This window comes from Myodes glareolus, chromosome 14 (genome assembly GCF_982192425.1).
Source record: "Myodes glareolus chromosome 14, mMyoGla1.1, whole genome shotgun sequence".
NCBI lineage: Eukaryota > Metazoa > Chordata > Mammalia > Rodentia > Cricetidae > Myodes > Myodes glareolus.
In genome coordinates, this window is record NC_142039.1 from 53,191,423 (window position 1) to 53,203,682 (window position 12,260).

Consider the following 12,260-nt stretch of genomic DNA (forward strand, 5'->3'; position numbering starts at 1 on the left):
CTATGAACATAGTTGAACAAATGCTTTTGTAGTATGATTGGGCATCTCTTGGGTATATTCCCAAGAGTGGAATTGCTGGGTCCTGAGGTAGGTTGACTCCCAGTTTCCTGAGAAACCGCCACACTGATTTCCAAAGTGATTGCTCAAGTTTGCATTCCCACCAACTGTGGATGAGTGTTCCCATTACTCCACATCCTCTCCAGCTTAGGCTATCATTGGTGTTTTTGAGTTTAGCTATTCTGCCAAGTGTAAGATGGTATCTCAAAGTTGTTTGGATTTGCATCTACCTGATCGCTAAGGAGGTTGAACATGACCTTAAGTGTCTTTTGGCCATTTGAACTTCTTCTGTTGAGAATTCTCTGTTCAGTTCAGTACCCCATTTTTAATTGGGTTAATTAGAGTTTTAATGTCTTATTTCTTGAGTTCTTTATATATTTTGGAGATCAGACCTTTGTTTGATGTGGGGTTGGTGAAGATCTTCTCCCATTCAGTAGGTTGCCTTTTTGTCTTAGTGACAGTGTCCTTTGCTTTACAGAAGCTTCTCAGTTTCAGGAGGTCCCATTTATTCATTGTTGCTCTTATTGTCTGAGCTACTGGGGTTATATGTAGGAAGTGCTCTCCTGTGCCCATGTCTTGCAGACTACTTCCCACTTTCTCTTCTATCAGGTTCAGTGTGGTCAGATTTATATCGAGGTCTTTAAAACATTTGGACTTGAGTTTTGTGCATGGTGATAGATATGGATCTATTTTCATTCTTCTACAGGTTGACATCCAGTTATGCCACCATCATTTGTTAAAGATGCTTTCTTTCTTCCATTGTATAATTTTATCTCCTTTGTCGAAAATCAGGTGTTCATGGGTTTGTGGATTAATATCCGGGTCTTTGATTCGATTACATTGGTCAACATCTCTGTTTTTATGCCAATACCAAGCAGTTTTCATTACTGTAGCTCTGTAATAGAGTTTGAAGTCAGGGATGATAGTGCCTCCGTAAGTACTTTTATTGTATAAGATTGTTTTGGCTATCCTGTTTTTTTTTTGTTTTTCCATATAAAGTTGATTATTATTCTCTCAAGGTCTGTGAAGCATTTTGTTGGGATTTTGATGGGGATTGCATTGAATCTATAGATTGCTTTTGGTAGAATTGCCATTTTTACTATGTTGATCCTACCAATCCACGAGCATGGGAGATCCTTCCATTTTCTGGTAACCTCTTCAAGTTCTTTCTCCAAACACTTAAAGTTCTTGTCAAATAGATCTTTCACTTCCATGGTTGAGATGGAGGAAGGGTGGATATGGGAGCAGGGAAGAAGCTATCTTAATTAAGGGAGCCATTTCAGGGTTGACAACAGACTTGGCTATAGAGGGGTTCCCAGGTGTCCAAGGAGATGTCCCCAGCTAGGTCTTTGGGCAGCAGAGGAGAGGGTGCCTGAACTGGCCTTATCTCATAGCCACACTGATGAATATCTTGCATATCACCATAGAACCTTCACCCTGTGATGGATGGAGATAGAGACAGAGACCCACATTGGAGCACTGGACTGAGCTCCCAAGGTCCAGATGAAGAGCAGAAGGAGGGAGAACATGAGCAAGGAAGTCAAAACCACGAGGGGTGTGTCCACCCATGGAGATGGTGTGACTGATATAATGGGAGCTTACCAAGGCCAGCTGGACTGGGACTGAATGAGCATGTGATCAGACCGGACTCTCTGAATGTGGCTGACAATGAGGGCTGACTGAGAAGCCAATGATAATGGCACTGGGACTTGTTTCTACTGCATGTACTGGAGTTTTGGGAGCCTAGGCTGCTTGAATGCACACCCTCCTAGTGTGCATTCAAGGGGGGAGGGCCTTGGACTTCCCATAGGGCAGGGTACCCTGACTTCTCTTAGGACTGGAAAGGGAGGAGGAGGGGGACAGGGGAGTAGGAGGGAAATGGGAGGAGGTGGAAATTTTTAATAAATAAATAAATTAAATAAAAATACAATTCAAGTAAAAAAAAAGCATCCCAAGGAAGGAGGAGTTTTGGCTCACAGTGGGGGAGCCATGGCAGCAGCAGTGGGAGGCAGCTGGTCATAAGATGCCTGCTGCTAGAAAGGAAGAAGAGAGAAGCGCCAATGCTCACCTTGCTTTGTCCTTTTCATTCGGTCCTGGACTGCAGCTTATGATAAGATGCAGCCCACGTTTGGGGCAAGTCTTCCATGTTCAGTCATACACTTCTGGTTATAGACAAACCCAGAACTAACATTCAGGGTTAACCCACACAAAACCTGTGATTTATTTTCATCAGGTTTGAAAGACATGCATTTGTAAGAGCACAAATGCCACCCAGGGTCACTATGTGCAGCCTGCACTGAATGTGACAGGGCAGTGTCCTAAGAAATATAATATCAGGGTTGGCTCCGTCTGGAAGGTTGAATATTGAGTGTCCTGAGAGGTCAGATTGCTGTCAGACATGGCTGCTGGGCATGGACACGGACACGAACATGGGCACGGGCATGACCATGATAAACTGGTACTTCCAGATCACACGCAGTGGAAAATAGAAGGGACACCGCTAGATACAGTGCAGAGGAAGCTGGCTGCCGGGGGCTGAGGGACCCATGGGCTCGCAATGAGGCTTGGCGATATATGGGTGGCTTCGCAGAGAACATCTCCTTCATGAGTGTGCTGTTCAAAGGGTTCAAGTGGGGTTTTGCTGCATTTGCGGTCGCGGTAGGGTCTGAGTATTTCCTGGCCTCCCAGAATGGTGATAAGAAACATCACTGAAGGCAGCGCCTGGGATCATCTCCTGACTCCTCGCTCATAAAAATAAGATTTCCTCTCTCTAGCGTCCTTGGCTGAATGTTTGTCCTTGAAGAATAAAAACTTTGTTTTGTTGTGTAAAAAAAAAAAAAGAAATATAATATCAGGTGACTTTGTCATTGAATGCCTATCACGGAGTGCACTTGCACAGCCTAGATGGTTGGAGTCAACCACTTGACATGACCTCTTGTGCAGTGAAGGGGCATGAAGGGGCTGGAAAAATGCTCCAGTGATTAAGAGCATGTCGTGGTCATGTAGAGGACTCCGGTTCAGTTCCCAGTACCCATGCTCAGCTGTGGCTCCAGGGAGCTTGAGGGACTCTACGCCTCTGACTCCCGTAAATACCTGCACTCATGTGCACACACCCACAATGAAAAGTACAAAATCTTTTTTTTTCTTGGTTGGATTTTTGTTTTTAATATTTTTATTTAAAATTTTTATGCACTACATTCTGATTGTATTTTTCCACCCCCAACTCCTCCTAGATCCTCTTACCTCCCCATCCACCCAACTTCCTCTTTCTCTCTCTCTTGTTCCTTCACTCTCTGTTTCTTGTTCTAGCTAATGAAAAAGCAACCAAAAAAGGCAAAATGAAAATATATAAATTAAAACAAACCAACAACACCACCAAAAAACAAAACAAAATAAAACACTAGTTAAGACAAAAATATTGCCAAAACAAAACAAAAACTACACAAAAGCATGGAAAATACTTTGTGTTTTGACCAGCTATTTCTGGGCATGAGGTCTACCCTGGAGTGTGGTCAGTCTACTCAGTGACCCACTATTGCAGAGAACTGAATTTCGGTCTTTTGCAGGTATTGATTACAAATAACTTCGTGATTAGGGATGGGGTTTGTGTCCACTTCTCCTCACAAAAAGAGAGATTATAAAGAGGGGATCTAAGAACTACTTCCCATGTGATACATTATTTAATTTTATAGTATTTTTTCCTGTAAAATGGTGTCCATGACATCACTAGGTGATAGGAATTTTAATCTTAAGTGACTCCCACAAGAATGTGTTCTTATGAAGATACAAATATCATTATACTGTAGATTAGTGAATCTGCTAAGAAATTTCAGAGACATATAGTATTACTGACTATATTTTAACACATTGAGGAAAATGTCCATGCTTAATGCCTCCTGCCACAAAGTGTCATGGTTTCTCATTCTGTTTGCTTTATTACTGAAACATGCTTACTATTAATCCTAACCTGGTATTAGAAGCATTATTTTAGTTAAAAAGTGTTTTTAAAGTAATTTTATGTTTCTCTTGGAAACTTTGTTTAGAAAGTTTGTCTCAAATGACTACTAAAAACAGCCCCAAATTTGGAACAATCCATGTATCTGCTACATTTCCACAAAAGTTTGTGTGATTTTTATTGAAAGGTAAAAAGATTGATTAGACCTATGATCGAAATAGTGTTAGCAAGGCCTTTCCCTGGGATGTCTTAGTTTTCCCATGGTAACATTTTCGGAGATGATAACACCACAGAAGACGGGATGAAGTGCTCCTGTCTTTTCAACATCATGAGCCAAAGCAACTTGGAACTTTTCTGCTCAAGCACCCAAATTTTGTAAAATAATAATAATAATAGTGATAATAATAATAATAATAATAATAATCCTAACCTAGATAGTTGGCTCAGCAATTCTGAACACTTGCTGCTCTTGCAAAAATCTTGCACTTAGTTTGTAGACTCTAATGGCTCACAACCAGGGAGGCAATGCTCTTTTGCAGGTACTAGGCACACATGTGGTAGACATGCACACATTCAAGCAAAACAATCATGCACGATGACTCTAGGGTAACTCTGTCTTCTAGACACAGCAGCACTGATGGACATATGAACTCACAGAGCTTCCTGCAGCACACATAAGACATGCCTAAGTTCAAGCCAGATAGGGTCCCAGCACTGAGAGGAGGAAGGGGACACAGGGTCCCACCCTTACACAAGAAACTATTTATAACTGATAGCTGTTGCCACAGAAAAATCATTTTTTTTCTCATGTAGAGTCAACCACACTCCAAGACAATCTTCATGCCCAAGAGTAGTTGGCCAACATAAAACAAAGTCTTTGATTTTTACTTTTCTTTCTGTGTGGGGGCTTTGCTTTGTTATTTTTTTCTTACTACTTTCATTTTGGTGATTTTTTTTTTGAGAAAGAAAACATAAAGCACAAAGTTGGCTAGGTAGGAAGGTAGGGAGGATCTGGGAAGAGTAGGGGAAGGGGAACCATAATCAGAATATATTGTATGAAAAAATCTATTTATAATAAAAATATTGCTTAGGGTATAACAGAAAGAGATGAGAAATTGGATTATATAAAAACAAAATCAATAGTATGGAGAATAAAATAAGAAATTATCATGTATCTGGGATACATACTAGAAGAGAAGGATAAACGGAAAGAGGCCTCCACTATAATATGGTGAAAGATATTTTTATTGGAATTTAAGAAAATAAGTTTCATGTTGAAGGTGAAATATAAATAAACCCATCTATAGCATATCATAGTAAAATTGTTTACTTGTGCTAAAACCAAAGTAAAAACTCTAAAGAATCAGAGAAAATTACCTACAAAAGAACAATAGCAGAGCTTCAAAAGATATTTCATCCTAACAATAGGAGCTGGAAGCCGATAAATTACATGCTGAACAGGTCAAAAGGAACTAAGGATCGATGCTGAGGTCTACACATGAAAAAATAAACACTAAAATGTATGGACAAAATAAAGTTATTTTCAAACTAAAACAAAGAGAGTTATATTTATGAGTCTTCACAAATTGAAATAATTTTGGAGGAAAGAAACTGAACAGTATAGTAAGGAGCTGAAGAGCAACGATGAGTAAAAAACTGAACCATGTAAGTTTAGACACAAATCATCTTTATCAAGGCCCCAATAAATACAATACCGGCAATAGCTGACTGTTTAGGGGATACAAGACAATGAAATTAAAGTATATTTCACAGAGAAAGCAGGAAGGGTGAGGAATCCGAATTGAGAAGCTATAGGTGATAGGGCCCTTTGTGGTTATGTGGTAAGAGTACATTTGTAGTTTTTCTGTAGGATGGAATCTACATACAGATGATGTTAATGGCTGGTGTTGAGTCAGTCTTCATTCTAGATGTCATCCACAGGATTAGATCAGGAAGAAGGTAAGGCTCAGTGGTCTTGGCATTTGCAAACTTTCCTATGCTACAGAGAGGAGAGGATAAGGGAACAGGACCAACATCATAACTCTCAGAGACTCGACTGATCCCTTGAGGGGACTCCACCGGTCTTTGACACAATCAGCTGCCTTTGTTTCCCCTTCCTGTACGACATGCTGGCTAGCGGTGAAATGTTCAGATGTTAATCCACTGTCTTCTCAGATTGCTGACTTTCCAAATGAAACACAGTTTAAGATTCAGTTCCTGCTTGTGCTGGCTATTTTGGCCTGTGTGTCAGATGGTACAGACTGGGTTACATAAGGCCCTTGCTCTGCTCAAGAAGGGAGACTCTGTCCTAACAATTACATATTTCAAATTAAACTACTAAAATAAGAATATAACACATAACTTTTTTATTGGTAGAGGAAGAAAACAAGGACTTGAAATGCAATATTAATAAGGGAACTTAAAAATTCATTTAAACCAGAGATTCTTAAATCAGATTAAGAAAACCCCACCAAATCTAGCTGTGTGGTGTTTGCAAGATACATATACTAGGGCTGGCAAGGTAGACCAGCAAAGAGCATTTGCCCAACATGTTCAAGGCCCTGGCTTCAATATTCTTTTTGCACACAAGCAGGAACACACACACACACACACACACACACACACACTCACACGACTAAAAATAAAAACAACACCAAAAGAAGAACAAACATACACCTAAAACTTAATAAGTAAAAAGATAAACTAAAGATAGAGACTATCTCAGGTAAACACTAATTAAAAACAAAGAAATTTAGTGATATTGATAGCTAAAATAGATTTTAAAGATAACCATTAGCCAATCACAGATGGGGATTACCAGAAAATAAAGCAATCCTGAACTTGGATGCAATTAACAAACATAAAATGTGAACATTGTGTGGTGGTTTGAATGAGAATGGCCCCAATCGATTCATATACTTGAATACTTGGTCCCCAGTTGTTAGAACTGTCTGGGAAGGATTAAGAGGTTTAGGCTGGTTGGAAGAAGTATGTCACTGAAAGGTGGGGTTTGATATTTCAAGTAACTCATGAGATTCCCAGTGCTCTTTCTTTTCTACCTTGTGGTTGTGGTCAAGGTGTGAGCTCTTCAGTTCTTCTTTGTTCTACCTACTTTAGCCCCCAGAAACCATAAACTAAAGGTTTTCTTTTATAAGTTGACTTCGTCATGGTGTTTTATCACAGTAATAGAAAAGTAAGACATGCTAATGTTATAGGAAGAAGTAAACAAATCCACACATTATGGAAGAGTTTATTTCTCTCTTTTAGAAAGTGGTATATCAAGTTCCTAAATGGTGAATACGTATAAGAGAGAGTTGAAATGTATATATGGAAATAATTGGCATTCTTTTAAAGCACACATAAAATATATATAACAAAATTGCACACTTAGTAAATCATAAAACAAGTTTCAAAAACTCTAAAAAAGATACTTAGATTATCAACTTATACCAATATTCTGTCATAAAAAAACTACCGATCAGTTAAAGAAAGATACTAACCATCCTTTATACAAAGAAAACAAATTCAAATGATTTGTGTCAGTGGAAGTCACAATAGAAGACAGAACATTTCTAGAAATAAATAAAAACACAATGTTGACCAACTAAACCTTTAAGATTATAGTGTACCTATCTTTGTTACTTTTCATTGCTGTTCTAAAATATTATGATCAAGGCAATTTATATAAGAAAGAGTTTATTGGGGTTTACAGTTGCAGAGAGTTAGAGACCCACATGGTAGGGAGCATCAGAAAGCAGATATGGGGCTGGAGCAGTAACTGAAGGCTTACACCCCAAGACACTGGGAATAGTGTGGTCTTTTGAAACCTCGAATCCTGACCCCAGTGATGTATCTTCTTCAATAAGACTCTACCTCCAAATCCTTTTCAAACAATTCCACCAACTGGGGACCAAGTATCCAAACATATGAGCCTATTGAGGGCATAGTCATTTAAACCATCACATCAGTATTTTGAGAAAGAACCATATTCCTAAACTAAGTTTAAAAGAGAAAAACATTTAAAATTCACAAAATTGGCATACAACTCAAGGAGTTAGGAAAATAAGAACAGTATAAACTCAAAAAGAGAAATAATAAAAAACAGAATTTAAAATGGAAGATAAAGTATAAAAGAAACAAATTATCTACAAAATAACTTTTTGAAGAAAAAAAACCCAACTTTTAATAATATGAAGTCTTATGATTAACAATGTCACCAAAAGTGACATTAGAAATAAAAAAGGATGTTAAGTCTAGCAATTGTGCATTTTAAGATCTAAGATAATCTTTGCTAATAAATTTGAAAGATTAGTAAAAATAGATTCTTAGAGAAGTATAACTCCCACTGAGTTACTCAAAGAAACAGAAAAAACGAGTCTGACTTTAAAAATTTTAAAAATGAATAAGACATTTCTCCTTAAAATTCTGGCTCTATTATTAATTATTCACATAAAATACTAAGAAACCAATAATTCTTGTCTTATATAATGTGTTCCAGCAACTAAAATAGAAGGCAGCTTCTCCATCCCATTCCTTTTATGAGGCCAATATAATCTTGTTATCAGATTGGTCAAGGGCACTGTGAGGGGAAGTATGTGCAGCTCTCACCCCCACCACTGAAGGAAACATCCTAAATACAGTGACCCTGCCTCCAAACCAAGGACAGGACAAATGATTTGGCATTAGTAGTCTACCAGAACATACGTATTAATTCAGTTTACTCCGTGAACAGATTATAAAGAAATTATGTGATCAGCCCTAGACAGGACAAATATTTATCAAAATTCAATCGTCTGAGGCTAGGGATGTAGCTTCGCGCTGGGGTACTTGCTTTGCATGTGCAAAGTCCTGGGTTCAGTGACAAGCACTGCAATAAAGAAGTGAATAAATAAGCAAAGTTGGGTAACAACAACAGCAGCAACAACAACAAAAAACCATAAACGAATCAGCAGTCACCCGAGATAATAACTGTTTCCTAAAAAGTGTACCCATGTCTTTAGTGATGCTGAGCAGTCCAGGCTTCACCCCCAACACCCAGGGCTCCAGTGTGCAATTTATAAAAACGCTAGACATAGACAAACCTGTGAATGAACAAATAATGTGGAAACCAGCTTCAAATATCTTGGAAATCAGATGAAGAAGTATTACAATGCATCAGAGGAAATATTGATTATTTAATTAAGTAGCTACGACTGGTTATTTCGTTGGAAAAAGATTCAACCAGATGCCTCTCTGCTACCATCCACACAAACTAATTCCTGATGGGTTAAACACCTGCTATAGAAAATAAACTATCAGCATGCCAGAAAGAAAAGTAGCGTGCTATTGGTAGCAATTTTCTTCCTTGTTTTTCCTGAGATACAGATTTACTATGTAGCCCCTGCTGATCTATAACTCATGTAGATCAGATCTGCCTCCAACCTCTGCCTCTATCTTGTGTGCTCTGGTGTTTACAATTGCCCACTCCTATCTTGAACCTTATTTCAGAGCTTTTATATCACTAAACTATTTCACAGTACAAAAAAGTAGTATTTAAGAAAGAAGTATGTAAATCAGATGTTTAGAGGAATTCCATTATTTGTGTGTGTGAGGGTGTAGTTTCTGAAAATCTAAGGGGAAAATCCTCATTAGTACTCTTATGTAGGCCTTGTTTTTACTTTCCTATGGCTAAAATGGCAAGGAGAGACAGAAAGCCATATGCCTTCCAGCTGAGGAATTTGTTAACATACTACAAAAATGAGAAAATGAAGCCTATCCCTAACAGTCTTTTTGTCTTGTGTTCTTTATGATCACGTCTTTTAGGACAAGGAGGTAGGAACCCAACGCCAATTTGCTTAAGCAAGGATTGCACATCTGTTTGGCTTCTGTGAACGGGAAATCCAGTGGCAACATTGATAAACAGGCAGTTCCAAGGTGTTAGTGTGAGCTCTGTACTCCTGGTCACCCATTCAGGCCTCACAATGACCCTAAGCAGGTGCGTTCTGTTACTATCGCCATCTTACTGATAAACAGGCATGCAGAAAGCAACTGAGCACCAAAAGATAATGAGTATATTCTCATGTTCAGGAGGAGACCAGACTGGGGTTTAAATTCTTTGAACTCAAGCCATAAATTCATGATTGTTATCTCTATCAGTTTCTGCTTCTACAGTACCCCGTTGCTTTCCATAATGCATCAAGGGGGTGATAATGCTTGGCAGATTGAGTTTGGGCTAAGGAAAGGTCATGTGGCATAGAAAAAGCTGACAACACTGGCACCATGATCCGAAAAGTACTCAGGAAACAGGGACATCTGGTATACTCCTTTGACATATGCCATGTGGACACTGAATGTGATGTCGCTGAGGTCTGGCTTGCTCACCCACTCTGTAGTGCTTGCTTTATTTATTCAGGAGAAACCCATAAAGGGGTGAAAATTTTATTCAGTCTAATGTGAGGTCACAGTAGAGACAGCATATAAGTGGAAAATCGAAGAGTAAAGTTGTTGGATTCTGGGGTTTGCTGTGGTTCTCATACTACGTTTGCTATGGAATTTTACCTATGGGATGAGAGAGTTGTTATAAGATTTTAAACGAAGTGGAACACAGATGAATACAGGAAAAACAAAGGGCTACTTATGAAACACAGTATGGAGCTACCTCAGGAAACCAGAAATAGGTCTACCACGTGATCTAAAGAGAGTGGTACCAGAAAGTAGCAAGTGAAAGTCAAGCTGAGTGTCCGCATTCATTGTGGTATTACTAGCAATGGCTATGACATGGAATTAACATAGATGACTATATGTATGAAGAAAACACAACACAACACACACACACACACACACACACTTATTATCAGCTCTAAATCAGAACGGAATTTTGCCTTTTCCGCAACATGGAAGGAAGTGAAATAAACTAAATGCTAAAAGACAACTACCACGTGCTCTCTCTCCTACATGGAGGTTAAAACAGGCTGGAAGCATAATAGTGACTCCCAGGCATCAGGGAGGGTGGCGGGGGAGGATGTTCAGGAAGCTGGTACGAAAGGGGAGCGCTAATTTGATCATTGCAGTGCTGTCTGCATTTGTGAAATATACTGCACTTCATTAATTTGCACAATTAGTATTGTTAATAACAGTAATAAAAAAATTGGAGGTTGAAGGCAGAGAGAAAAGGTAGGTTACTCCTTGCTACGTTTGTATAAATGTTAAATAAAGTTAGATGGCTTACAGAAGGTTTTAACAGACAAAGTAAAGGAAGGAATGAACAAGGAAGGCATTATCTAGAAAGACCAACAGTATTATGAGGTTAAGTGGATGCTTGAGGAAAGACAGTGGAGAAAGTTAAAGATGATCCTGAAGCTACTACCATCTATGTGATTCCACCAGGCAACAAGAGACATTATAATAAATACCAGCTTTTAGGGAAAAGTAGAATGCAATTTCATAAGAGTTGGATGTGAGATGATGGACAGGAAACTGTATGATTTAGGATTTTTTTTCAAAGTTTATTAAATTATTAAAGTTTCCATTTCCGCCCCTCCTCCCAACACCCTCCCACTCCTCCCTTCCCCCTCCTCCTCCCTCTCCATCCCTAAGAGCGGTCAGGGCTTCCAGCCCTGTGGGAAGTTCAAGTTCCTCCCCCCTCCCTCCAGGTCCCGGAAGGTGACAGCCTGGATCCCAAAAATCCAGTATATGCAGAGGAAACAAGTCCCAGTGTCATTGTCAGTGGCTTTTCAGAAAGGCTCCGGGCCAGCCACATTCAGAGAATCCGGCCACATTCAGAAAATCTGGTTGGATCACATGCTCGTTCAGTCCCAGTCCAACTGGCCTTGGTGAACTCTCATTAGATCAGTCCCCTTGTATCAGTGGGTGATCGCACCCCTCGCGGTCCTGAGTTTTTTTCATGTTCTTCCTCCTTCTGCCCCTCATTTAGGATTCTTAATCAGAAGAAAACCTTTTAAAACGGAGATGGAGCCACATGTAGTCTTGAGATCTGAAGAGCCAGGCTCAGACTCTCACCCTGAAACAAGCCTTGGGTCATGAGTTTACCCCTGGCTGCCTCTGAGACCTGGACCCTGGAGCTTGCACATCAGACCTCGTGACACGTGGGGCTTCTTCTGTGGTCGCTGTCACTGCCAGACTTGAGATCTTCTTTGAATCATGAACTTCTGATACGAGGGACAGGGTCACTCCAGGAGCATGAACCACATGGTTGCACATTGCCACAAGGGCAACTGAGAAAAATACTGCAGCAGTCCCTCTGTCTGTG

The 12,260-nt window shown here is 39.5% G+C and overlaps 1 pseudogene; it reads left to right on the forward strand.

The window, feature by feature from the left end:
• Window positions 1–2,400: 2,400 nt before the first annotated feature.
• LOC125398056 (NADH dehydrogenase [ubiquinone] 1 beta subcomplex subunit 3 pseudogene) lies at window positions 2,401–2,853 on the forward strand (annotated as a pseudogene).
• The last annotated feature ends 9,407 nt before the right edge of the window (window positions 2,854–12,260 follow it).